Genomic DNA, 19,027 nt, shown 5'->3' on the forward strand with positions numbered 1-19,027 from the left:
TAACAAGTGAGGAATGTAGCCCCCAAGTATGGGCAGACCGCAGCAGCCAAGCCTTCCTCCAGATATGGTGGCCCGCTACTGTCTGGTCCATGAAGACCCAATACTTCTCTGTCATAGGACAATTCCACTCCATGAGGTACTGCACCAGTGAGGCCTGAAAATAGCGGGATATGTTGGGCAGTCCGAGGCCGCCCTCCCTTTTAGGGCGCTGCAGTAGGGACTTCTGCAGGCGGGGAAAAATCTGAGTGTTCGATCTCAGCTTGTATGTGTTGGAGCGAATGTGACGGGGGCTGTAAGGGACGCATTTGAAAGAGATATAAGGCCCGGAGAAGTACATTAATTTTAACAGCAGCCAGCCTCCCAAACCACGTCAAAGGTAATCACCACTAGCGAGTCAACTCTTTGCGGATGTGAGAGAGAAGAGTCATATAGTTCACTTCTGCAGTTTTAGCCAGGCTTTTGTAAAGACCCAGCCAGAGATAAGTGATATCCTATGCCACCCTGTCAAAAGCAAAGTGTGCCTGCAAGGTATTGACTGTTGCTTGTGCAGCGGTAAGACTGAGCATTTGGGACCTCTGCATATTTATTTTAAAGCCTGAGACCTGGCTAAAGGCCTGCAGGTCATCCACTATTGCCGGCAGCGAAGTAAGTGGGTAGGCCACTGAGAAAATGACCTCATTGGCGTAAAGGCGTTGAAATTCACTGAAAAAACATAGGTTTTAGGGACGTTATAATTAGTTGGAGATTTAACTAATAGAAAACCAGAGAAATTCAGCCCTTATAGTTAGTTAAGCTAACTATAACTCACGCCCCCGCAATGCACTGCTGATGATGTCACATATTTAATCACTCATTACATGGTCAGTGACATCACTGATGACATCCCTGAAAATATCTCAAATGGCATCACTGATGACATCATCCAATTAATATCTAATGCACCTCCTCACATCCCAATATAACCTTTCATACACCCACTCTAAAATACAGATTACCATTCTTAGCTTAGTTAGCAGAGGCTTCTCACACAATATCATGCTGAAAGTGTTGATGAGCTATGAAGTGAGCAGATGATAGATATTTGATATGTCCCCATGCCTAACAGACAGTGATTCTATTATATTTTATTTCTAGAATTGGTATGATCCTCACTTATTTGGCATCCAAGGCCTAGTCGTGAAGGTGAATCGTAATTTCTGCTGTTTAGTGGGCCCTTAATCAACTTTTGGGAAAACACCAATTCTTCATTGCCTCTCAGAACTCCAGGTGGTCATGGATGCATTTTGTCTTTGACAGGAGACTTTCATTGTTTTTATGTCTGAGTGGAGAAGCAGGTGCAACAGATCACTTCCTTCTTTTAGGAAGGGAATATAACTTAGTTTACCTTTCTAGGGAAGAGATTAGTTTCTGTTTCTTTATAAGTTAACTTCGATGTGGGAAAAACTCCTGCTAAAGATGACTCCAGTACAATGCAGAACGCCTTGAAGGTTGCACGCTTGGCTGTGGGTAGCCAGATAAGTGCTTCGAAGACGAATGAGACATAGTCCTAAATACAAAGATAAATGTGTTGTCCTGCAGTGATATTTTTCATTCCCTGCGGTCTTCACAGTAAAACTAATGGGGCATCAAGATGGAGTCCATTAACAAAATGTGGGTAAGGCATGACAATGGCCGGGTAGCTTGGTACCTCTATGGAACACCTTGTTGAAGAAATATACATTGAAGAGTTTGCATGGTGTATAAAGCACTTCTTGTGATGTGCTTTACTTAATGTGGGTAATGCAGAAATAACAATAAGCATCATAGATTTTAAATTGTGTGGAAAGCATTTCATGTGACTAGGACTCGCTGGTGCGCTGTTAAAGGCTGAAGTTCATGTTCACTTACAGGTTTCTTTTTTTCTTCAAACGGTATTTTATTGAAGTTTTAATGAGATGACAAGTTGCTGTACAAATAATAGTGTCCACCAAGAGCCTGTACGTTTCTTCAAGAAAATCAGTTCAGCATTGCCCAGTTTAATCATTCCATCCCCTAACAAAACCATACCACTGCTTCTTCAGAATTTCAAGGTTAAGTGTTGCTGTATATAATATGTAAATATTATAATTTTCATACTAGAGGATTTGCTCCCTATGAAATCTGCAGAGATTTTCAAGAATCCACCTAAAAAAAATATCTGGCCCTTCAAATACTTCCCTCAAATAAAATAAAGAAAGGCAGAGCTCTCTACTTTATATGGAAATAAAGAAATGAAAAATCCCTTGCATGAATAGTCAAGTACTTTTTTCCAGATGGTATCAAATCTGTAACTTTTCTTTTTTAAATTAAAGAGTGCTGTTTCATGTCCAAAATATTTCAGATGCATCCTTAACACTGAGTAGTTTTTAAGTCTTGCCTAAGCAGCGCGCAAGTGCTACTCTAGGAGAGGACCTTTTGGAATCGGTCAGCTCTTTTAAAGCACTCTTGCTTGTGGCGGCATCCGCCTTGCGGGAGCGAGCAGCGGCTCGCAGGGGCTATCTGTTTCCAATTAGCGTGGCCACACACGCGTCTGCTCTCTCCCAGCAAGGTGGATGATTGCAGCCACAAACACGAGTGCTTGAAAAGAGCTGACCAATTCCAAAAGGTCACTCGTGCTCCCTAATCCCCTATCATTACCATTGAGGAGGCGAGGCCTGGTTCTTTTTTCTTTAATTTTAATAACTATTTAATGTATGTAGCATGCAAATGTATTTACATTTATATAATCAATAGTATTCTTTGTTTTACAATTAAATTTGATGGTCTCTTTCTGGAGCGTTTTCCAAAAATGTCTGATTTTCTCCTAATAGGAAACTGGTGGGTATGCTTTGTGTTTATTTACTGGATGCTGTTTCTGTTCTTTCTCTTTAGGTTAGGTCACTTCATCGTAATTGAAAAAGGTAAGAATTATTCTTTCAGCAGGCGGTACCTGGACTAGCCTGCTAGCTCATTTCACTGCGGCTGTACTAACCGGCTTTTTTATGTTGTTTATTTTTGTTAGTGTCAAGTCTTTTTAATGTATTTTTTAACACCCTGTTCTTCCAAACGTACACATCCCCATTAAGCACCCTGAAACAAGTGTCTCTGGAAATTGCCTGGTACTGTATTGGCACTAACATCACACTGCTATAATATTAGCATGCTCCTGCCCCTGCATGTCTTGGCTTCAAGGGAAAACACCCGTTTTTGTTCCCCTTCTGCTTGCTTCGGGCGGAATCTGACACCAACACCTGCCACACTGGAAAAGGTCTTTGTTGCTTGCACTTTTGTTTGAATTGCTGCAGGGAAGCCAATGAGAGTTAAATCCATTTACTTTTTTTTGTTGCCGAAGCACCATGGAATAGGCTCTAGAGATGGCACAGATAGGAAGCGGTACATGCTGGTCTGTTTTCTAGCTCTTTCAGTTAGCCCAGTCCCTAATAAGTGGCTGCTTTCCTCAAAGGGCAGATTGCCTGGGCTTTCTGAAAGGAATAGCTGGGGGCGGAGTTTGGGGGTTTGGGGAGACGGGGAGATAAAGGAGACTAAAACAGTGAGAGCCGACAAACCTAGATTGGCGGGGCGCAGTTTAGGGACCTAGCAGCAGGCTGCCCCACACTCCAGGTGTGGCCTAGCAGGCCTGCAGCTTTGGCTCGTTTGTGCGTCCGATTTACAAGACAGGGTGGGAAAAGCAGAACTATGTAATAGGACAGGGGTTGGGGAATGCAGAGTTCTTTCTTTCCTCCTGTAAATCTTTGTCATGATTTGGTCCAGTCTCCTCATTAAACAAGCATTTGCAATGCACTAGGTCTTGAATTTAAGAGAGTTTAAGCTATTGGCATTGTAAATAACAAAGCCTTTATTTAGGTTTTAAAACCCAAAACATAAATAAAATGGATTGCAAATGCGGGTTTGAGTTGGAGTCTATTTATTTTTTGGGATGGGAATGTGACTGTTCCCTGAGTGTCAATAAGTGTTATAAAGACCATATTTTGTGGCCCTTGCATCATACTAATCCAGTAAACACAAAGAGGCCTAGGCCCATCCCAGAAACAGTTTTTTAACGTGCAGGTAAACACAAAGCTTTCCTTCATAAAGGGTGTTGGACTATCAGCCATACCCTATGATATTCGCCCAAAATGCTGTTGGCACTGTATGAAGGTTTGTGAATCAATAGTTTGACCAGATGTTTTTCTCTATGTCATGGAGAGGAAACTCTACAGATGCCACTCATGTTAAGTTCCACTGTTATGTGGCCCTTCAGAACTGTTTAGCAAAAGTCAAGTATGATTCTCTATGTGGTACAAGTCTAGTTATATGAAGAAAATAGATACATTTTTGATGGCCCTGGTTTATCATGGCATACAATGGGTGATGATACATTTTTGCAAGACAGTCGAAGTCTATTGACTGCAATTATGAGGCTGAAAGGTGGAGATAAACACTAAAGTGAGGGAGGATGAAGGCAGGCCTGACTTTAAGAATTCAGCAAGCACTCTACTAGCACATAAGCTTTTGTTTAGTTCTTCCTGCACACTGCTATTTAGTAGATGGTTGTGGTGAGGGAAGGATCTGTAGATTCTGATGTTCATGGTGAGGAAGTCTCCATGCTGTCTGTTTTTTTTTTTTTATCCTCATCTGCCCGACACACGTCCCTTAGATGCGGAGTTAACCACCCAGCCAGCACACCGCCATTGGGAGCAATGCCCTGGAAATTGAGCCGCTAAACAGCTAAGCAGAGATTTTTATGGGTTGGTTGAACGTCCGTACATCTTGTGACGATGTCTCAAGGCAACTTTGTGCCAGTGAAGTCAGTATATACATGTCGAAATCTAGGCAGACCATAGTACTGAATTATTGAGTAGATGGGCTTAATCATTGGATGTTTGGGGGAAAAAAAACCAAAAAAAAAAACCCCCAAAAGAGCTTCACTTCCACTCTGTCAAAAGTTTCCAGAATGTGAGGTTCTGGACTCTACATGATCTTTTCAAGTCAACCTTTGAGGTTTCGTATAATGAGGTTAGCCATGCTGAGTGAGTGGGAGGGGTGATATCCACCCAATGCATGCATATCTGCCGTCTTGCCAACAGGATGGCATAGAACAAAAATGACCGTGCTGCCCCAGTGATGTTCCGGTCGAAGCCAAGAATGACAAATGGTAGGGATAAGGAAATGTTGGTTTTGATAATTGAGTCCAAAGTTACTTTGATCTCCATCCAATAGGTAGCTATTTGGGGGCAGTCCCAAAACATGTGTATGTCGGAAGCTGCTGGCAGTTGGCATTTATTGCAACATTTCCTCTCTTGATATTTGGATAGACGTAAAGGGGTAAGATATGCCCGGTGTAAAGTAAACAGGTGATTTCATCTAAGCCAAGCGGGTTTTACCAATTTATACAGAAGGGTAAAGGATTCTATCCAACTATCCTCGTCCAATGCCTCAATTTCTCTGCCCCATATCTCCCTTGGAAGTTGAAAATCCCCGTCTATCTCTTCCAGTATGGACCAATACCAAAGAGCCACCTCCTTACCTCCTATCTGTTTTTCGACTAGCCGTTGTTCTAAAGGACTGATTTTCCCCGTATTAGGGTCCTTCCTGATTAATTCTCTGGCCCAGCTGCTAATTTGTGTGTATTTAAATCTTGACAGTGTCGGCCCTACTTTCTCCCTAAGAACTTCCCACGGTATCAAGATGTTTCCACATAGCAGTTCACCCCATCTAGAAAGCCCAGCTGTGATTAGGGGGGTTGCCAGAGAATCCTGTAGGCACATTGGCAGCCCGGGGGAGTCCCAAATTTGAGCATAATTAGAATAGTAGGCCAACCCCACTCTGCGTCTAATTTGTACCCATGGATTTAATTGTGATAGTAGGGTCTTCAGCCTCACCTTCTTGAAAAACTTTCGATCTCTGAACTTGAATAAAAACCCATCTAATGGGAGGTTTGCCCCTACCAGCATAGCTCTAAATAGCTTCCCGTTTGAAGTAAGATCTGGTGACTTCAAAAGCATTCTTGAATGGGAAAGCTGAAACGCCCAAGAATAGTATTGCAAATCTGGGAGGGCCAATCCCCCTTTCTCCCTCCTCCTCCTCAGTTTTTTCCAAGCCAACCTCGTGGCTTTATAGCCCCAGATGAAAGAATTTATTTCTTGTTGGCACTTAAAAAGTTGCTTGGGGTCAAATGCAATAGGAATTGTGTTGAAAATAAAAGTCAGTTTCGGGAGGATAGACATCTTTACTATGTTAACCTTCCCAAAAATTGAAAGTCTAAGACCTACCCAGGATCTCAGAAGGGCCCTACACTCTTTGGCAACCAGGTCTAGGTTTGCTTTTGCTAAGGCTTCAATGTCTTGTGTTATTTTAACTCCGAGGTAACGTATTGAGCGAGTTGAGGGCGTCACCTCAACACCCGGATTGGCAATGTTCCATGTCATTAACTCAGTCTTATCAGCATTGATGTCGTAGCCTGATATAGTTCCGAATTCCTTAGCTTTTTCTACCACTATGGGAAAAGCATTTACTGGATCACTGGTGTAGATTACAACGTCGTCGGCGTATAGCCCTACTTTCCTTTCCCAACCGTCAAATTTAAATGGGGAAATTCTTGAGTCGTCCCTAAAAGATTGTGCAAGTGGCTCAATGTATATGTTAAAAAGTAAAGGGGACAGGGGACATCCCTGTCTTGTCCCCCTAGTAATCAAAAAGGGCTGGGTACATACGCCATTAACCATAATCCTTGCATTAGGATTTGCATATAAGAGATCAATTGATCTCCGAAAATTTGGACCAAATGCGAATTTCTTCATGGTTTCAGCTAAGTATGCCCAATTTACACGGTCGAAGGCTTTGGTAGCGTCGAGGGTCATAATGGCCAAAGGAAGCGAGAACGTAGAGGCGATATCCACTGCCCCAATTAAGTCGTAGGTAAGGTCTGAAAGTTGTCTACCTTTTATGAAATCCTTTTGGTCAGTGTGGATTATTGAGCCAGTCTCCCTTCCCAACCGATTCGCCAACACAGCTGCAAAGATCTTATAATCGCTGTTTAGAAGCGAGATTGGCCTATATGAGCCACACTTGGCTGGATCTTTCCCGGGTTTCGGAATCAGGACAATAATCGCCTCGCCCCATGATTTAGGAGGAGTCACACCGTTTATTAAGATATCATTGAAGAGTCTTGTCAGCACCGAAACTATTTCGGGTGCTACGACCCGTAATAGTTCACCAGGTAGACCATCCGGGCCAGTTGCCTTACCCCTCTTCACCTTTTTGATGCTTTCCCTCACTTCTTCCTCTGAAATGGGCCTATCGAGACGATCTCTTTCTTCAGGGCTGAGAGTGGGAAGAGTAATCTTCTCCAACCATCTAAGTTTTGAGATGGGGTCCTCCAAAGTTTCTTCCTTATATATTTGTTGGAAAAACTCCAAAAATGCTTTTCCAATTTCTTTAACAGACGATCTTTCCAATGTCTCGCCCTCTACAATAATATGTTTTATATGTTTTTTTGCCTGCTCTGATTTAATTTTCCAGGCGAGGACCTTACCTTACCTGTTGGTAATATAGCCTCTCAAATACGCTTTATAGGCCTCCCATACTGTATTTAGCTGAGTAGAGTTAATATTTATATCCATGAAAATTTTTGTTTCTTGGATGAGGAGGTCTATTTCCTCTTCCTCTAAGAGAATCGTGCGGTCAAATGACCATAAAGTCTGAGAGGATTGCTGGACCGATTGTAGAGAGAAAGATATAGCGGAGTGATCCGATAAGTGTGAGGGCAAATATGTTAAGTCTTTTAGGGGATCTCTTAATGAATAACTGAAAAGGGCGTAATCAATTCTCGACTTATGATTATATTTATAGTTATGATATGATACACCGAGTACCTCCCCAGCTCTCTCCCTCCATGGATCTGCCAATCCGAGTGCCGACATAACATCCCCTAATACCTGCCTGGATTTCTTAAAAGTTAGTGCCTTTGAATTAGGGGATTTCTCCAATTTTGGGTTAAGTACCACATTAAAGTCTCCCATCCAAATTATTGGACCTTGAGTTGTTAGTAGCTGACTGTGAATTTTATTCAAATATGAGGGGTCATCCTGGTTGGGACCGTAGTAACCAACCAAATTATATATACTATTGTCTAGACTAACTTTAGCGTATAACCATCTCCCACTGAAATCCTCCTCATATGTAATAATCTGAGCTTTTACTTGCTTTTTAAAAATAATTAGTATACCACGAATATTTGCATTATGGTTAGTGCAAATAAAACAGTCTACCCATCTGATTTTACTCAACATATCCTTCACTTCGTGTTGAAGGAGATGTGTTTCCTGAATGACAATGACCTGCGCTGGAGAGTCCCTCAGGTATTGCAGTATTCTGTACCTCCTACCCTTGACACGCAGGCCATTGACATTCCAGGACAAAAATTTTATTCCCATCAGCTAATTTCTAAACCCCTACTCCAACTCAATAGAGAGTTGCATCTCCCAATGAAAATTAAACAGAATAGAGATAAAAGTATATTTAATGAAAATTGTGATTTTGGAACAGTGACTGAACAGTGAGGATATTTTATAATTTTACCCCTTCCCATCCCCCATCCCTCCCTGGAAAACCCCCCCTTAGTTGTTCTGGCCGTTGGTGCCAGATTTGTCTCTCTATGGAGTTCCCTTTGCCCAGGTCTGTTACATAGTTAAAGTATTGGTCGGCATACTTAAGTAAGATCTCTTTTTTTTTTTTTTGGGAAACCGTCATAATTATAGAGAGTAATAATACTGAAGTTTATCACAAAACTTTCCATATGACTTTCGGGTCAGAGTTCTTGTTCCATTATTTTAATTTTCCTTTTATTTATATATACATATAACATACATTTGTCATACATATATATTATATATTTATATACATATATATATACATATCTTTGTTTTTTTCCCTCCTTTTCTTTAATTCGTTTTCCTACTCCATTTTTTCCAATTTTAAACACCCTCTGTGAGATATGCCTCTTACCCACTCTCCCTATTATTTTATTTATTTATTTATTTATTTATTTTTTTCACTATTTTTTTTTGTTATATATTTCCTTTCATACATATTTTTTTTTCCCATCTTCTCCCCTCTTTCCCCCTTACCATATTGTTTATCTCAATGTGACCCTACTGTATTGACCACTAAATGTTACCCTGTTGATGGTCATAAATAGATGTCAGAAGTTCATCTGCCTCGAATGGGGAGTGAATATTGTGCATTTTATTATTATACATGACCCTCAAGAAAGCAGGGAACCTCATCTGGACAGTGGCTCCCAGAGCCCTAAACTTCTCCATTTTCTGGCCTAACTCCCATTGTCTATCAAGAGTAGATCTAGATAGGTCGGATCTTACAACATAAGAGAAGTCTGGAGCTTTTAAAGCAGTCGATTTTAGAGCTAAATTCAGTATCTTCTCTTTGATGGAATAAGTTAAGAAATTGACTAGAATCTTCCTTGGTTTAGACCTCCCCTGTTTTAAGCGGAAAGGGTCTCTGTGAGCTCGTTGAATATCTTTTTCCAGCTCCTCCACGGACTCCTCCAGATTCAAGGACTCTTTAAGCAGGGAAGCAACATATGTTTTCATTTCACTCCCCTCTTTTCCTTCTGGAACTTTCAGAATTCTAATGTTGTTCCTCCGTGAGTAATTCTCCAAAGATTCCACTCTCTCTTTTGTTGCGTTTCCATCACGTTTTAAGTAGTAAATCTTCTCATTAGCAGAGTCTAATTTGGCTTTTAATTCAGTTACTGTACTTTCGAGAGTATCTGTCCTCTCAGAGAGAAGATCAACTCTCTTATTCAGGGCATCAAACGCCGCTTTAATCTCCTGCTGGTTGCGCTTGGACTCAGTGAACCCGCTTTTGATTTCATGTAATAAGTCTTCCAATGAAATCTTCTCCTGTAACTCTAGGGTCTCACCCACCTTGACCAGGGGGGCTGAAAACCCAACCTCCTCCGAGGTATTTTGGACAGGAACCCCTGAATCTACTTCCACATCCACAGCCACCACATCCACCGCGGCAGATCCTTGGGTATCATCTGTATCGCCCATATTTTTGGCCCCCTCTTGAGGTCTGCTGGAGATTTCTAGGACCTGAGGCAACACCTTAAAGTATGATCTGAGTGAGGGGGTGAGCCTCACTGCACTGTTTTTGGTGTTTTTGGTTTTTGGTTTGGTGCCAAGTTTTAAGTCTTTTAACCCTTTTTTATAGCAGCGGTAGCTGTAGCTGTAGTGGCGGAATTAGCGGAGTGGGTCCCGGAAAAAACAAAAATAGAAGGGCCCTGAATATTCTCACTAAAACCGCTCTCTAAATTTTTAGCCCCCTCCTTAGCGTTGCCAGGGTTAGGACCCACTTTAGTAACAATATCAGTGAGGGGGTTTAATGTCTGTATCTCTTCTCCACCTTTGCCACCCTTAGCACCCTCACACCCCTGCCCAAACACCTTACTTGGAGGTAATGCCTGGACGAGTGCTTCTCCTGCCTTTCCTGCTTGCTCCTCTGGTGCTGCCCTGGTCCTGGATTTGGGTTTAAGGCGACGGGCCCTCTGGCTTTTATCCTCGTTGGAAGCACCACCGGACTGAGCTCCTTTAGTTAAGTTTTGGCACTTTAATGAGGGACGGAGGCCGCTAAGATCACCGCGAGCAGCCGCTCTGCGGCTCCTTCGCAGCTCCACGGCTGCCTCTGCCACCGGGAAAGTGAGGCGGAAGGTGGAACCACGAACTCGCACATCCATACACACCCACCCAAGGAAAGTGCTTTCAAATGTGTTTTCAAATGTGACTGCGCAGAAGCCTCTGTCTGCACGCTCTACTCTTTCTCCCTCGTGGGATACCAGGAAGCCTGTGTCAGGGTCTGTGCAGTTTTTCCCGACCGCCACGGCAATCCTATAACCTCCTGTAAACAGCCGACAGCTGTCCCCCCTCGTGGGATACCGAGAAGCCTATCAGGGTCTTTTGCAGTCTTTCCTTTCCCGACCGCCACGGTAATCCTTCCGAAGACAGCTGACCGGCTGACAAAGCAGCCGGCGGCAGGGCGTGCTTGAGCGGGTGCAGCGGGTGGAGCCTGGAACCGCGCCTCTCACGGAGCTCTGTTGTTCAACGGCTCCTGCCGCGAGAGGGACACCCGGCAGCCAGGAAAACAACCAAAGCTGATGCCGATGCCGATGCCGATGGAAAAACCAGGTAGACGCCGAGTGAGATCAGTGGGGAGGGGTGAGGAGGGGTCAGATCCTTCAGACAAATTCTCGTTCAGAAAAATCCGCCGATTCTGCCGACTAGCCTTCCGATCCCCGGGCTTTCAGGAGCTCTGTATGAGAGACGCGACCTGCCCTAACCGGCGGCCGCCATGTTTTCCTCCCTATTAGCTTTCCTTCATAAAGGGTGTTGGACTATCAGCCATACCCCATGATATTCGGCCAAAAATGCTGTTGGCACTGTATGAAGGTTTGTGAATCAATAGTTTGTCCAGATGTTTTTCTGGATGTCATGGAGAGGAAACTCTACAGATGCCACTCATGTTAAGTTCCACTGTTATGTGGCCCTTCAGAACTGTTTAGCAAAAGTCAAGTATGATTCTCTATGTGGTACGAGTCTGGTTATATGAAGAAAACAGATACATTTTTGATGGCCCTGGTTTATCATGGCATACGATGGGTGATGATACATTTTTGCAAGACAGTCGAAGTCTATTGACTGCAATTATGAGGCTGAAAGGTGGAGATAAACACTAAAGTGAGGGAGGATGAAGGCAGGCCTGACTTTAAGAATTCAGCAAGGACTCTACTAGCACATAAGCTTCTGTTTAGTTCTTCCTGCACACTGCTATTTAGTAGATGGTTGTGGTGAGGGAAGGATCTGTAGATTCTGATGTTCATGGTGAGGAAGTCTCCATGCTGTCTGTTTTTTATTACTGCTTCGCGAAAGCTGTTGATAGCCAAGTGCTGAGATCTCATACTTGGTTTACCCTGATTTTTGATTCTCCTGTTAGGAACTAGCACCAAAGCTACCTATTGTCTGCGAAATCTCTTTGCTGAAAGGAGCAGTGTCTGAGGAAGAGCCAAAACATTTCCAGATAAGATGTTTTTGTTACTTTAGCTTTTGTGGGTTTGTCATCTTATAACGCTGGGTAAATGAGAAATATTATATAGTTTATTAAGGTAGTCAGAGACTTTTCTAGTCTTCTTGTAGTAAAGTGAGAAAGGCACACTGGGGCTGTGGCTTGACACTGTAAAAAATTAACATTTTGTCAACATGTCTCCTCCATTGATTGATTTGTTTATCTGCCCTTTGGACTTCGTATGTAAATGATGTGGTTTTTGTGTATGCTTAACCGCTTCCGTACATCAGACGGCCCCCAGCCGTTTGACGCCACCGTGGGCATATTCGGAGGAGGGCCGGGGGCCGCCTGAACCGCATGCACATCAATTTTTTCAGCACCGCAGGGGAATTCCAACCGCAGCGAAGCAATTAACCTGGGGTTACCAGTATTGATGGGGCGGGTACTATTTAGCGTACACTTTGCTTTTGATACATTCAGTTAATTAGCCTTATTTTATCTAATTTCTACAGATGTTGTTAGCAGCATGAATGATATGGAACTTGTTTGTTTCTACAGACATTAGTTGTTTGTATCTGCAAGCATTAGTGCCCTTGGTCAATAATGTTTAATGCATATTTTTGTTCTGCTTTTATTGAATTTCACATTATTTGTGTTTATGTGCGATGCAGTATGCACTTCATTACAGCAGGATAGTTAGTCCTTTCTTAATGTTCACATTTTTTATGATTATTACACTTGAGTACATGGGTGAGACTTGGACATTTTTTTTGTCATAGTTGCACCACTTTTGCGGCACATCCATGGCACAAAATTCCAGTCGATGTTTACAAAGTCACTCAAGAGGCTATATGCGCCGCCTCGAGTGACTTGCACTGCGCAGAGTTACATTTCTTTTTGAGAGGCATTCCATGGGTGGAATATGGGCGTTCCCATGCATCCACCCATTGATTTCATGCATTCCCAGTTTTTAAACTTGGAACTGCATGAAATTGCTGTGCCTCCCAGAGGATGGCGTAAGAAGGAGAAACACGTTTTTACCTCCAAGTTATTTTTTAAGAGATTGTATCCATTCCTGTGCCAAAAAGTTTATATATATACATACAGAAATGAAACAGTATACTCATGTGTTGCCTATTATTTTGGCACCATTTGATGAATCTGCCTGAAACTTTAATAAAACTACTACTTTTAGACTTGTTTGCGCATAAAAAGTTTTGGGTTAATCCATCAAGCGGGGACGGAGTAAAAAAAGGGGTCCCACAAACCATTTTCCCCATTAAATTTCCCATAACAGTTTTAGACAGCTTAAGCCCAAATCGCTGAAGGGATTTCCACCATATTTGGAAGGAAGTTAGATCTAGGTCAAGAAAAAGTGCTTTTTGTAATTCACCTCAAAAAAAACCATTCAGTAATTTATGAGCAATTAATGCTCAAAAAAATTATATAGCACGGGACTGAGTCTCCGCAAATCCCAACAGATCTCAAACTGAGATCTGATTAGCTACCACCATCTCAACCAGGAAGTGGTGGCAGCCATTTTAGGAATAAAAAAAAATAAGACCCTAGGGGCCAAAAGGTTTTTTTAAATTTTGCTGCAAATTCGCTGGTGACCTGCGAATCAGCTGAAAAATATAAAAAAAGTGCTTGTTTTTCACACCCTCTACAGGGTGGGACAGTGCCTGAGGGAGAAAACATTTTCTTTTATGGATGGGAGGACATGCAGCCCTCCCCCCTTGGCTGATTTCTTCCCGAGGACCCAATTTCCAGACCCTGATGCATTTTTAAAGGGGAAGGGGCATGCGGCCCACCTCCATGGGCCAATTGCAGTCCAGGTCACCCCATCCCCTGAGGCTCGGCTCATTGTTGAACGGGAGGAAAGCACATAACCCCCTTCCCTGGGCCGTTTAGGCCATAGGGACCCAATTAATTATGGGTGAAATTTGCGAATTTGCTGTCCGCGAATTCGTGCGAAATGGCAAAAAAATCCGCGAGTTTGCGAATTTTCCGGCGAACTCACTGATTTTTGTGCCATTTGCACAAATATGTGACCACGTGTGCCTGTAACTTTGCCAGCGCGCCAAAAGGCACCGAGGTCCCTTGAGTGAGATGGCCATTATAGTGGGGACGGGCAGGAATATGTTTCATACCGCTAGTGTGTGGTGGACGGGGCGAAACGGGCGGGACTTCTATGTGAGTTCACATGCATCTTGTTAATAAAGGGTCAGAGACCAAGCAGAGCAGCAGATGAGGAGAAAGCAGCCTCCTAGTCACAGGAGCTACACGGGGATGGCGCTCGGGAAACTCATGGATGCAAAAATACATTTGGCACAGGACCCCAGAATCCTTCAGATGTCCAAAATAGCTCTGCTACGCTTGTTGGTCCAAAGCCATTCTGATCCTGCTCAGTTGGTTCAGGCGCATGCAGCTGCTACTGCTGGACAATGTCCCATCTCATACTAAACTGCCTGGTGCAGGCATATGCTGGCGCTGGGCAGTAGGGTGCAGTGACATGCGGGTGCTCCATGCTTGGTACATGCACATACCGGTGCCAGGGGGGACACGTGTTTATTGGTGCTGTGTAGCAAGTTATGACTTTACATTATGACTGCACCAGATGGTGGTACCACCTACATGGATCAGGAGCATCCAGGCACCAGACTTCATGGGGCAAGAGCATAATGGTGCTGTGCGGTGTGGGTATATATGCACTGAGGGCAGGGGGGCACTTAGCACAATGTGTGCTCATACCCAGAGAGCTCCCAGGCAATAGAGCACAAATTGTTTTCACACTGAAAGGGCTCCGGGGCAGTTCAGCAGCACGGGGGCTCACACCCACTGGGCCCCGGGGCAGTTCAGTAGCGCGTGGACTCACAACCCCTGGGTAGCTGAGCAGCGCGGGGGCTCACACCCACAGGGCTCCTGGCAGTTTAGCAGCGCCACCCTCAGGTTCATAACTGCCACCCTCTGGTTCATCAATGCCACCCTCTGGTTCACCACTGCCACCCTCTGGTTCATCACTGCCACCCTCTGGTTCACCACTGCCACCCTCTGGTTCATCACAGCACCCACTGGTTCACCACTGTCAACCTCTGGTTAATTACTGCCACCATCTGGTTCATCACTGCCACCCTCTGGTTCATCACTGCCACCCTCTGGTTCACCACTGCCACCCTCTGGTTCACCACTGCCACCCTCTGGTTCATCACTGCCACCCTCTGATTCACCACTGCCACCCTCTGGTTCATCACTGTCACCCTCTGGTTCATCACAGCCACCCTCTGGTTCACCACTGCCACCCTCTGGTTAATCACTGTCACCCTCTGGTTCATCACTGCCACCCTCTGGTTCACCACTGCCACTCTCTGGTTCACCACTGCCACCCTCTGGTTCACCACTGCCACCCTAAGGTTCATCACTGCCACGCTCTGGTTCACCACTGCCACCCTCTGGTTCATCACTGCCACCCTCTGCCTCACCACTGCCACCCTCTGGTTCATCACTGTCACCCTCTCTTTCACCACTGCCATCATCTGGTTCTTCACAGCACCCTCTGGTTCACCACTGCCACCCTCAGGCTCATCACAGCACCCTCAGGTTCACCACAGCCACCCTCTGGTTCACCCCTGCCACCATCTGGTTCATCACTGCCACCCTCTGGTTCATCACTGTCACCCTCTGGTTCATCACTGCCACCCTCTGTTTCACCACTGCCACCCTCTGGTTCATCACTGCTACCCTCTGGTTCACCACTTCCACCCTCTGGTTCATCACTGTCACCCTCTGGTTTATTACTGCCACCCTCTGGTTCATTGCTGCCACCCTGTGGTTCATCACAGCACCCTCTGGTTCACCACTGCCACCCTCTAGTTCACCACTGCCACCCTCTGTTTCATCACTGCCACACTCTGGTCACCATTGCCACCCTCTGGTTCATCACTGTCACCCTCGGGTTGATCAGTGCCACCCTCTGGTTCATCACAGCAACCTCTGGTTCACCACTGCCACCCTCTGGTTCATCACAGCACCCTCTGGTTCACCACTGTAGATTATGGGGAGAAAGCACACCTGCCCAGCCTCAACCGGGGGCTGTTTAATATGTTACTGAATTTGAGCTTCAAGTCCGGCACCTGCTTCGTTATCTGTAAGTGCTTCCTGTTGTGGTTTATTTTTTGAGACAGCCTGGAGCATTTTGCCATACTTGTAACTATTCTCTCACCCTGCTTCGAGGGTCAGAGCAGGGTCAGAAATTAGTTGCAAGTAGGCAACAACTCTGGAGGCGCTGCTCAGGAAGCACTTACAGGGTTACAGCAGGTGCCCAAGTTAAAGTTAATTTCTTTGTAACCATTTTTTAAATGGTTACAAAGAAATTAGCTTCAACTTGGGCACCTGCTGTAACCCTGTAAGTGCTTCATGTACTTCAGTTTTTGAAAATCCATCCCGCACGCGATTTGGTGGATTTTTCTGCAATTTCACGAGATTTGCGGACCGCGAAATTGCAGAAAATCTGCAAATTCCGCGAACGGAACGGATTTTAAGCCCATGCTTAGACCCAATCCCCTAGGTCTGGTGGGTTTTTAGAGGGAGAGGGAGTCACATGATCCACTCCTCAGGTCTCTAAATACCCCAGGGAGATCAGTCCTGGTAGTGTAGCAAAGAGTAGTCAGACTTTGCTAGAGGAATGTGTGTTAAGCAATTCAGGTTGCAAACATGGACAATAAGTAATTAAGATGATTTGAAAAAAATCTACCATTAATTTATACAAATAAAGTAGTCTTTCATAGAAATGTAGACACTAAATCATTATAATTGAACGCTTATAATCAGGAGTTATGGATTTTAGAAGAAACAATAAATGAGAGCAATTCACTACTGTAAACCTTTACCATTGCGGTCAATGGGAAAAAGCACTTTTGACAATTGTTCATTTACAGGTTTAATTACTTGGAACCCACTGAAGGTTAGGGTTATGTGGATCCCAGGGACAAGCCACAACAGTTAGTTTTACCTAGCCCGAGAGGCTCAGTGCATAGTTATCCCGACTGTACTTGGTGTTGAAGCAGGAACAGCGGGATAGCTTGGTTTACCACTTAGACTGTGCTGGAGAGGAAAGGGATGTAAAAGGTCAGCAACAGGGCCATTGCTGTGGTCGGTTGAAGGTGCTCTGTGGTTACCTTTTGTTGATACGTCGAGTAAAGATGGCAGTAACTGAACTGGTCACCAACATGCCTGGGTGGTGGTAAGGTAATCAAAATGATACTTTGATGTCTGGAGGTCTGGGGGAAACCGGTAGTCTGCTGGAGTTCAGAACTACATTTCCCACAATGCACTGGACCATCTACTTTTGGACAATCCCTCAAGAGGCATGATGGCCAGTGATTCTTTGGTTCCTGGACATTGGTTTTACCTGGGGTTGCAGGGGACATGTGCTACTAGTCCAAGGGAGTCTGGAGGTAGTTTTTGCTCTCAAAGGGGTCCCTCTGTCTGGGGGGTCTCTGGTCTTTGGTCCAGGATAAGTTACACTCAATCAGTTCCAGGAGAGTTGTCACAGGTGCAAAGTATCCTGCCTTTGGATTGTGTAGCTCCTCTTGTCACAGATGCTGGTCTTTTCTGTATCCCTCTTTGCAGTCTTCATAGATTTGAGGTTGTGGTGTCATTGCTGTCCCTTAAATCGAAGATTTAGGGGGTTAGGGGTGTGGATGTGGGTGCAAGTGGCCAGTTGGCTACTTGCCCCTGTACCTAATCCACCCCTTGAGGTGACCACCTTGGTATGTGTCACCCTTTCTACCCAGAACCCTCTATTCTGACACTTCTAAAAATGCCAGAAACCTTCCTCGGATGTACAGACCAGGTATCTCACCCTAGAGGTGTAGCTAGCTTTCTGGGGGTGTACATCTCCTGACTAATTTTCCCATGTGCCTTGGTGCAAATATGCCTGGGTCAGGGGGAGGGCAGCTTCCTCCTTTGGGGGTCAGCCTGCATGCATATCAGAGGCGGTACATGCTTTGAAGCTCACTGCCTTCATATGCCACTTCACTAGCCATCCTTTCAGGGAGGGAGATTCTCCTTCCCAGCCATGCCTTTGTTGGTGACTCCTGAGAGTGTTCAGAGAATGTAGCACACATAGGAAGAGGAAATAAGAAAGAGAAATAATGATATTTCGCCTCTTTGTGCCTCAACTGGGGAGGAGTAGCATTATGATGCATTCCGAGGTCTACCAGTCATGGTAAATCAGGGAATGCACCAATATATATGGGTGGGTACGTTGGAACACCCACGCTCAACCCATGGCAATGCCTCCCTGGGGCCGAGTAACAAAATGCAGTGATTTGCGATGCGTTGTAATACTCTAGATTTATCAAGCCATGCAGCGACACAGAAGGTGTCCTTATGTGGCTTGATAAATCTGATTAAGTAGTTGTATCACCCTTGCATCCCCTTGCAAGGTGCAAGTGCAACACAACTCTTTGATAAATATGCCCTTAAATCGCTCCCAGCGAGCGGGAGTTTCCCAAACTGAAAATGGGCTTTAGATCTGTTTCCATACTCACAGTGATGCAAGTGGGGAAACAGACCTAAACATCGCTATTACCCAGAGGGAGCAACATTATTAGCTGGCTCGCACTGCATGATGGACACCCTTGCAGCCCCCAATGAGCTTATTGTGGGTGCCATTGGGTGGAGCAAGGGCACGCACCTTTTAAAGCACTGTGCCCTGAGGGATGGGGTACTGTGGCCAAACTCTTCCCAAGGAGTAAGAGCCACTTGTCCTCTTCTATTGATTTTAATTAGTGACCATGGGGGATGGGGTTCATACTCAGGGCCTATGAAGACACAGGGGCTAGGGCCCTGCAGCCTCCCTCCCCTTTATTTTTAATAATGGCCTTGGTGGATGGGTTCTCCAGGGCCTTACAAGGTTTGAGGAGGGGGTCTGCATGGCCCCTTTTCC

The 19,027-nt window shown here is 44.7% G+C and overlaps 1 long non-coding RNA gene across 1 annotated transcript in view; it reads left to right on the forward strand.

Moving 5' to 3' along the window:
- Positions 1–19,027, forward strand: part of LOC147727781 (uncharacterized) — a 146,114-nt gene that overhangs the window by 23,175 nt on the left and 103,912 nt on the right. Inside the window, exon 2 of the long non-coding RNA XR_015309511.1 lies at positions 2,890–2,918. This is a non-coding gene — a long non-coding RNA (uncharacterized LOC147727781). The remainder of the gene's footprint in view (positions 1–2,889; positions 2,919–19,027) is intronic.

The sequence above is a fragment of the Lissotriton vulgaris genome, chromosome 3_1 (genome assembly GCF_964263255.1).
Source record: "Lissotriton vulgaris chromosome 3_1, aLisVul1.2, whole genome shotgun sequence".
Taxonomy (NCBI): Eukaryota; Metazoa; Chordata; class Amphibia; order Caudata; family Salamandridae; genus Lissotriton; species Lissotriton vulgaris.